This window comes from Tamandua tetradactyla, chromosome 4, assembly GCF_023851605.1.
Source record: "Tamandua tetradactyla isolate mTamTet1 chromosome 4, mTamTet1.pri, whole genome shotgun sequence".
NCBI lineage: Eukaryota > Metazoa > Chordata > Mammalia > Pilosa > Myrmecophagidae > Tamandua > Tamandua tetradactyla.
In genome coordinates, this window is record NC_135330.1 from 146,272,101 (window position 1) to 146,282,571 (window position 10,471).

A 10,471-nucleotide genomic window follows, 5' to 3' on the forward strand; every position below is an offset into this window, starting at 1 on the left:
TGTCACCTCCTTCTCTTTCTCTTTATCAAAATGTCCACTTCTTCAGTAAGGGTAAGTTCATATAGAGTTAAGAAGGAAGCAAGCTGACTGACCCATATATCTCTTCCAAGAATATGAATAAACTTCCCTGACAATTTGCAGCCTAGTAGAAGCATCTCCATGAAAGGAGTGATTGTAAGTGACTCTGGATTTGCACAGCTTCACCACCACATGAACTGACTTAACCACAGTCTTCACCTATGAAGACTGTGGGTAAAATCAGAAAACAGGGCCATTAGTGCAGTAGAAGCTTCCAAAGCCCCTAAAGTACTTGGTTCATATCTGGTAAATCTCCATGGGTGGTTCATCCTCTTGAGTGGGTGCTCATGCAACAAGGTTTCCTGTTCACAGGTGAAGAAAGTTGAAGGGAGCAGTGTTGATGATTGTGTGACGAGAGGAGAGAATCTCATTTCAGTTGGTTTTGTATGGGTCTTTGTTGACTGAAAATATCTTTTTTGTCTCTGAATCTGTATTTGGAGATTATGTATTAATATTACTTTTAAAAACATCGGGAAGGGTGGACAATGATGGTGCATGTGGCGGAGTTCTTGCCTGCCATGCCAGAGACCCAGGTTCAATTCCTAGTGCCTGTCCATGCAAAAAACAAAATAAAACAAACAAACAAACAAAAAAAAAACTGGAAAAAAACAAAGTGCTTACATTCTATTCTTTAAATGTATTCAAGAAGGTCTCTAGTAGATACTGAAAAGCAAACTGGGAGTGGTGAGGCAGAGCCCACAAATTAAAAATAGAGTTTACAGTGCCTCACACAATTCCTGTGAACGTTTTAGAAAGGTTTGAACAACAAAAATGTTAAGAATCTACTTTCTGGATTATTTTGCTTTTTTGTTTTCTTCTCATCTTCAAATCAGCTCATATGAGTTCTTCTTCTCTTAGCCATTGAACTTTGTGAGTTAGGAATAATGTGTGTGTTTTACTTCAGTAATTCATCCTACCCACTTATAGATGAAGAAGGGTAGGGTCCATGCAGGACTTGAGATGAGGGAAGCATGCTAACTACAGTTCAACAGCTTGTTATTGCTATATCATTTGTTCTTTTTCTTTTAGCATAGGTAGGCTCTGGAATTGAACCTGGGTCTCCAGCATGGCAGGTGAGAACTCTGCCACTGAGCCATCATCACACCACCCTATGTCATTTATTCTTTATATGAAATATTTTCTCTGAGATGCCCAAAGCACTTTTCTACACACTAAATAAATAACTTATCCTCAGAACCCTGTTATGAAGTAAGCAGACTTACAAAGATTGTGGGAGAAGAGGAAAGCTAAACTTACATGTGTGAAATAATAATTCATCATACAAGGTGAATATAACAATTTCTGTCTCTGAAGGTGTAGAGAACAGGGAATGCCAACCAGTCACTTGACTATCTTCATTTATGCCCTCTTCCATGCTCCATACTTCTTCCCACACATCCATTTTATCCAAAACATTTTCATTCAGAAATCAAGTTTCCTGCCATTGCTCAAATAAGAGAGTACATGCTCTTATAAACATAAATGCATTTCCTAAACCACAATATTTTAGAGGGGTTTCCTTAAATTAATTGGCACCGCCATAGGTTGAAATGATATGGCACTGAAATCTAGATTTTCCCAGAGCTTGAGCTCTTCCTTGCCATCCAAATTGAATTCTTCTCACCTCTGAAAGAAAGTAACATCCACTTAGTGTCTATTTCATCAAAGAAATGCTTTCTCTGAGCAAGTTCAGAGAAAGCAAGGATTAGAAGACCAGCTTCTGTGAAAGCAGTGAAACAGAGAGCTGTAGAGTCACAAGTAGTCCACAACCAGTCATCTCTTATTTAGGATCAAGCCATCATCAGCTCATAAATGAATTTCTAAAACTACCTCCTTATGAATAGAGTTTTGATCACCCAACTGTTCTAATCAATAAAAATGCCCTGGGACTGAAGTGTCACATGGCATTTGCATTAAAGTAAATTTTACTTTTTCTTTACAACTTTTCTTGACTAACCACATCCATTTCCTAACCCTTACATCACACGTTACCCCCACTTTCTGCATCTAAAATTGACCACTGATTTAGCCTAGAGCCTATGGAATCTAGGTCTTATGGACTCGAGAATAAAATCTAAATCTCTGGACCCTACTTAGCTCTCCAACCTCGATTTAAGTCACACTTCCCCTCCCTCAGTGTGCTACAGCTATTTCCTCAAGGTTTTTGCACCATGTCTTCTGCCTGGAATGTTCCTTCCTCCATTTTTTCCTATAGACAAATCAGGCATCTATCAATTTAAATGGCATTTCTTCAAAGAGGCCTCTTCTGACCAGGTCATCTAAATTGCCCTTCTTATTATTCATTCTCATAGTAACCTGAGTTTTTTTGCATAAAACTTTTAGCAATTTATATTACCATGTTTTTGTGTTTGTTTAATTCAATTCTCCCAACAGACTGCAGTTTCCAAACGGGCAGAGACTTCATCTTTTTTTTCAGCATTTAGCACAGTGCCTGGGAAATATTATACAGTTGCTAAATACTGCTTTAATGAACAAATAAATGAATTAACAGAAACAATCAATTTGAAATGAACAAAAACCTAACTTGGATTCCTGAATTTACTGCTTCTCAGCTATGTTACTGTTAAAAAGTAATTGAATTGGGCAGATGGAAATAGTAGAGGTCAATGGGAGGGAGTAAGGCGAATGGTATGCATGAGTTTTTTCTTTTTATTTCTTTTTCTGGAGTGATGCAAATGTTCTAAAAAATGATCATAGTGATGATATACTACTATGTGATAACATTGTGAGCAACTGATTGTATACCATGTATGGAATGTTTCATATGTCAAGAATATTTGTGTTTGCATGTTGTTTTGTCAATAAAAATGTAAGACAAACAAACCAAAAAAAACTCATACATCACTACTTCCTTGAACATGCAACAAATATAAAGTAGGCCCTGAAGTACACTCAGTTAGCTGTAGTGCTATTAAAATGTCTTAATCTGGATGTGGACATAAAAAATAAATGTTTTGTTTCTTTGTCAGCTTGGGGTTTTGATTTAGTGTTTCTAGAGAAATCATAATAGCTATTGCTATAACTATATTGTTATATCTGGGGTTTTTAAAAACCCTTTGTCAGCCTCAGAAGGGTACAGATAACTGTGCTGGCTGGACTTTGGTCATTTAACATAAGCCTGTGGAATGTCAAATGAAATGATTTATTAAATGCATTTTAACTCTAAAAAAAAAGATAATTGAATCTCTGAGCTTGTTTCCTTATCTAGAAAGTAGAGCTAATAATATGTCTCACAATATGTTTGTGATGATTTAGTTAGGCAATATAAGACAGGTGGTAAGCGCTTAAAATTTTCTAGGTTAGAATTTGATTTCCAGAATGCTTGGAATAAAAAAAAAATGTTATTTCACCAATCAAAGCTTCTCAAATAATTATATAGACGTCACAGATATTTCAAAAGCAATTTTAAGTTATATCTTGGAGTTATATCTGATTCATTTCTGGGTTCAGCAGAATACTTGCCTTACATAGACAATGGGCTCAATGAATGGGTATGAGTGAATTAACCAATTTCACAGATAAGGAAACTGAGTCCAGAGAGAATCGAGGACTTGCCTAACACCATACAAAGTAGTTAATGATGGGCCAGAAATGGGCTTTAGCTGATTCCCAATCTAATGATCTTATTACTAAACCAAGCTGCCTACTTTTAATCACTGACCAACTATCACATTTAATATCATTAAGGGTAATTCATTTGGTCACTCATTCAAATGTCACTTACGATTGCAAAACTTTGTCTTTGTACATTGTGTTAAGAGCATGGGCTTTAGAGAAAAAACATCGCCTAACTTCAAACCTCAACTTGGCATTTTCAAATTAATTTTGGAAAAATTACTTGATCCCTCTAAGCCTCAGCTTCCTCTTATATAAATTATGGATTATACATTTTACTTATGTAATTTTTCTAATAAATGCATGAGATAACGTCTATGAAGCCCATAATAGTTTCTAGTATGGAGTAAATATTCCATAGTTAAGGAGACTTGGGATGGAGTATTGTTTGTGTAATAACAACAACTTATTTACACTGGCTTGTTTTGTCTTGAGCTTTCTGTCTTCATCTACCAGCAACGCTATTTAAAAACAAATCTGTCATTTGCATTTTGCTCCTTTCTCTCATCTTTCAAGATTGGGGTATCTTGGAGCTTTTGTTTTCATTGTCATCTTCTTGACCTTTTCTATTTTGCTCCTAAAATTATAACAATTTCAATACTTCCAAGATTCTTATTTTTTTTAAGGAATCTGCAAATATAAATGCATTGCATCTAATTATGTGCAGAATGAAATTTACCTCAGTAGAGTTGCCATCATAGATAGATTTGGTCCAGTTTTCTCAGGACTTCCCCATTTACTCCAGTGCCCTGAAGTAATTATAATAAAGCCACTTGCCCCCTCCAAATGACACAGCTTGAACTAATGATAGACCTTCTTAAACATTCCACTCCTCAGTAGAAATTTGAGGTTTGCTAACTTTAAGAAGATGTTACTATAGTTTTAGTAACTACGGTTTTCTAACCATTTATTCTGTTCTCTTGTATTTGTTCAGTTATCTCGCACTTAATCACTTGATGCAAAGAAAGGCATTTGCAAAATAACAACTGTCTCTTCCTTTGGGAAAACCCAGTGAATTATTCAAGTATTCAAGGTAGGAAACCTCAAAAATTAAGGAACTATATAAAGAACCTTTCAAACTCAAGTGAATTTGCTGATGAAGAGGGATTTAGTTTACAAGATATTAATTATACACAACTTCTTAGACACAAATCTATTGAGCAAATCAGGGCATGTGCACCAATAGTGTCCTGGAAAAGTGTGCCATCTGGCTCTGGGTTTGAATCCTTGCAGCACCCCTTATTAGTTATCAGGATTCAGGCATATTTTCTAACCGATTTGCGTTTCAATTGCTATTTTTTTTAATTTCTCTACAGGGGTAAACTGAAGAAGAAAGTAAAGTTAACTAATTAACACAAGATGACCAATCTGCATATTTTCAACTCCCCCAAATCCTATCCTTTTTTCTATAATATGCCATTCCTGCTCAATTACATAATTAATTTAATCTCAATAGATATGAATTAATTTAAAATCTATTATATATACCCACATCTACATACACACACTATTTAAAAACAAATCTGTCATATGTATCATCAGAGCTTTAAAAAGTTTCTATCAAAAGATACCAAATGTCCTTAGTTAACTAGCGAGTTCTTATTTTCTAAATATTTTAAAATACATTTAGATAGCAGACAATATCATTCCTATAATGGAAAAACTAATATAAAATAATAAAGGGAGATAAGAATTCATATAAAGAAAGAAGATGGGGCATGGGTTGAACCTGGTTTGGGGGGGTACAGTGACATTTATGACACTCCAGCCATCTTCTGTCCTTTCGCCTGGCACAGATCAGGTAATTTATGTGCTTCATTCTTAGCACAGAGTAGTTAAGTATTTGATGTCTAGGTATACTAATTAATGCTTTGCATGAAAATCTAATTCCATGACTTATTTAATTTTCAAAAAATATTGAAATTTATTTTCAAAATACTTATTATAATATAAATATTCTAATAAATTCAACTTTTTATCATTTAGTTTAAAAAATGAAATTTTCTCTAAAACTATGTTATAAAGATATTTGCAATATTAGAACAAGATATTACTTTTATAAAAAAGTGTAAATGTCTTGTACCAGTTATTATAGAATTATATATTTGTATGTCAAGATTCAAAATGTTTCTAAATTGAAACTTATTCCCATTTGCTTCACTTACCAGATTTAAGTAAAATGAGAGCATTTCAGGGAAAAATTTAATTTTTGAATCCAATTAACTTTCTCTCTGATTTTATTTTGGAGAATTTAAAATGCCTTTATCTGTTGAGATTTTAAGAAATGATTGAAATATCCTACAATAGCATCTTTTAAGAAATTATATAGAGCAGATCCTTTAGATACAGAAGCTTTTAGCTCAGTTCACTTAAAAAGGAGAGAAAGAGCTTCCTAGAATACAATGCAAAGCAAAGGATATTAGTGAATCTGGAAAGACTCTAACCATGTATTAGCGACATAACGTGTTTATATTATTCTGAGGTTACATGTTTCATTTGATTCACTCTGTTTTTCATTTTTTCCCTTTGGATTTCCTAACAATGAGCTTTTTAGCAATGTTCCTGGTAAAATGCCATTATAGTACTCATTGGGTTTTACATTTAGTAGTTAATAAATAAGTCACATCTCTTCTCTAGTACTTCTCTAGAGTGCATTCCCTTACAGTGAACACAAAGTGTCACTGTGACTACATGCTAATTGTCTAAAACTCAAAAAAACTTTGCCCAAATTTGGGAGTTATTTATTTGACGAATCGATATTTTATCTGAAACTTCTATAATTAATTATCTTCAAATTTGTTTGGACAAGATTTGAATTTAAGTTACTTTTATTTTTAATTTTCTCAGTCTTTCAAATACTTTCAGGTGGCATAATTTTTTCCTTGACATAAGACAAAAAAAAGCAGGACGCAAAAAAAATAGAGATCCTGAACACTTCGGTTTTCATGCCTGATGACATGTGAATTAACATGCCTTGAAGAAATAAATTGGCTCGTGGAAGTCGATAATGACCTAACAGCACAAATTTCTGGTCTACAATGCACTGTTTGCTTCATCATTGTGCAAAAAAAAAAAAAAGAAGCTCTGCTCAGAACAGAAAAATAATGCAAATGCCTACACATGCACAAAAAGCAAATACCTATATCAAACAGTAACTGAATATTTGAAAACCCATCAGCTCTATCTTTAAAACCCTATTCTACGTGGAATGTCTTGCAGGCACCAGCAGCTACTTCTGAATGAATTTTCCAGCAGCAAGCAAAATGATTTTCTTTTGTTTTATTCTTTTTCTTTTTCTCCCTTTCTTAATATTTTCCCGTTTTCTTGATGTATAAATATCTTAAATTAATATCTGTAAATGGTTGAATCATTTCAGACCCACGAGCAAGTATTTTCTTCCAGGACTGCAGTTTATTGAACGCACTGATGGCTTTGACCTTGGTTCGGTACTTGTTCCCTCAAAAACCCAAAAGCTAATTTTAAGTTCCGTACTCATATAGAAAAATCTACAGAGATGAAGTTGTGGGCTTATGTTTTGAGATACATTATATGGTGCAACATGAGCAGGACTTGAAGCAACGTTTCTCCCTGTACTGTCTTACATTATTTCTTCCATTTATCTATCTAAGTGGTCTTCGTCTCTTCAGCCTGTTTTCCTTTAAACCAGTCCCTGTAGACAGTTCTCTCCAGCCTTGTCACTACCATATTCTATATTTATGATTTCCCATGATTGTTTTAATGTTGTGCTTTATGGATTCATATTGGGATAGTAGGGGCAGAATTATTATGTGTCAGGTACATCTACATCTGCTAATCACCTTGTGCTTTTGTAGAAGAGGTACTGATTAACAAATATCTTTTGGTAACTCCCCATGTCCACTTTTGTACTAATGGACAAAACTATTTAATCTCAGTTTATTTATTTAAAAATGCTCGCCTGTAAGGAAGAGGGTAAAAATGAGCTAAAACCCATGAATTAGGTTTTTTTAAATAAAAACCTGTTAGTCATTACCATCAGACTTTAAAATATCATTTGTAATAAAATTGAAAAAAAAAGCAGACAATATTGTCAGTATAAGTTGTCAGAGAGGCCCTTTGTAGTCCCTGTTCATAATTTAAGAATCTATACCAAGTGCTTCATTTGAATTTTTAGAAACCATGGGTTATTTTTAAAAATGGGATTAGATTATCAGAAGATTTGCAGAGGCCCAGTGCCTACTGTTTTAGTTATAAATTTCTGGTATCAGGAGATATGGTAAATAGAATGTCTTAAGAATTTAGATACCATATTTTGGGGTTTGGAATTTTGAGTGTTGAGAAGGATGATAGGTGAACTCAGTTTTTTATTCTGCAAACTTTCATTAGCTATTTCTTATGTGTAAGGCCCTGTGTTACAAAAAAGGCATAAATTTTAAACATCAAGATACTTGCTTTCTCCTAAGCTCATAGGTTTTTGCACACAGAAACACATTTGTAGGAAATGACTGAAGGTACTGTGGTAGAAGCTACGGCTGAGTGGTGGAGAGCATAAGGGTGTGCTTGCATCCAACACAGCTTATATATGTGCCACAGTCTCCCTGTTCCCTGACCTTGGCTAGGACCCCACCTCAGCTTGCACCAGGGCCACAGACTCCCTGTGGACCCACAGACTCTGATGCCTGAAGCAGTTTAGCTACAAGCCAGGAGTAGATGATGCCCCACAGCAGGTGGCTTCCAAAGGGGCCAAATGATGCAATCCCAAAATATGGAGTCATTGATTCCTCACTGTGCCAATAGATCAATGGGAGACAAGGCCCAGATGAAACAGTAGAAAAATTCTACATGATGATTGGCTCAGAGTCATGGCTTTTCCATTCAAGTAACATAACACCCTGCATTTGCTTCCCATCTTCCCCTGACGATAGCCTTGGGCTTGCATGTCCTTATAAAGCATTGGCAATTAAGCCTTGCCTGAGGCTGTGCTATTTAGGGAAGTTTGGGTAAAAGAGTGGTCAGTTGGATTTGCACACGTGGGAGTGACATGAGGTGGGAGGAGTGGAAAGTGTTGATCAACCAAGGTTGCCCTAAGGAAGCGAGGCCTACTTTACATATGCAATGAGGTTTTTTATACTAATCCAAGCTCTCAGATGTGTTTTTCGTTATAAATTACTACGTTGATCAGGAGAGACAGAAAATCCAATTCAGAAAACAGTATAAATCTATTCCTTAACACTTCAGTGACGCAACCACTCCACACTGACCTTAGTACATCTAAAATCCCTACCCGGAAGCATAGCCATGATCTCGAATCCCTTTGCCCAAATTATTTGCCACCTCTTGAGTACGGTCTATCTTTCATCAAATTCTGCAGCTCAATTTTTAATCCAGGTTTCACTCTAGCAATCCATTCAGAGAATATTAACACAGATGCAGAAAAGTTAAAACACAGGCTGGAAAGCTAGACATAAATTGGTGAAGATGTCCATAGTTCTTACCTTCCTGTCCCTTCTGTTACTTTGACTTTTCTCATCCCTAATACACCCAAATACTGCTGCTGATGAGCTTTCTAATCCTCTCCTTGACTTCTATGGTCTTCTTCAAACTTCTTCCTGAACTTTTTACTCTGTATATTAAATCCAAATCATAAACGTAAGGATTCAAATTTCTTTTTGCCCCCTGTCATGTATGTCATGTATCAAACCCGCATTATTGTTTCAGTTCCCTCATTCATCCTAGAGCAGGCCCTTTATGTTTTGCCATCAAGGATCTTCCTTCATCTCGCTCAATAGCCCATCCTTTCCTTAAGAAATAGGATGCAATAGACAGAAAAAAACAACTCTAACCCCTTTAGTAAACCTCCCTGCATCAAAACCAATGGAATAAAACCTCCACCTCCCCAGAGAGAATCTGGCAATTACCTCAACCCCAGCATTCTTTTGAGAATATACCCATTCCACATGAGAGAGGTGGGCTTGGTTCCAAACAAGTATTCAGAATTAGAAATTTGGTAAAATAGAAAGAGTTCACACTTCTGAAAAAAAAAAACAAGGACTGAGATCAAAGTAGCAAATTTCTTCTTTCTTCTTCCAATTGCAATTTTCATTTTAGTTTAGGGTAGCCATACAATTTATTCTGTGACCCAGTACAGAAAGAAAAGGGCTTGGGATAATAGGCAATTGCTTCAAACAAACTGAAGCTGGAGTCTCTAGTCACCTTATTTTTAGTTATCTATGAATAGTTTTACCAACCTTAATTTTGAATGTTAAAAGGTCAGGGAATCACTTCTTGAGATTTTTTTTATTGTTTTCAGATGCTCAGTTAAAAAAATAATAATAAATGAGGCATGCAGGTGAAACCTGGATATAGTGCTCAAGAGTGAAGATGATAACTTTGGTCATATCCTGGCTCTGCTAGCTGTCAGAACTTGGGCAAGTCATTTAGCTTCTCTGTGCCTCAGTTTTCTTACCTGTAATATGGGAACCATTTTAGTACCGACCTCAAACTGTTGTGAGGATCAAATGGGTTAGTGTACATCAAGCATTTAAAGCAGCCCTCCACACACAGCGCTGTGACAGAGTTAGCTGTTATATGATGACAGCAGTTGTTATCACCTGACCAAAGGAGGGGCACAGAGAAGGGACGCTTCCAGTGGTTCTGAACACCAAGTGGGTATTGGGCCAGACGCCAAATCTTCCATGACCTTCTGATTCCATCTATGGCAAGGAGAATAGCAGCAGTTAACTTCTGAATTCCGTATGATATTTTCAAATGATAATTA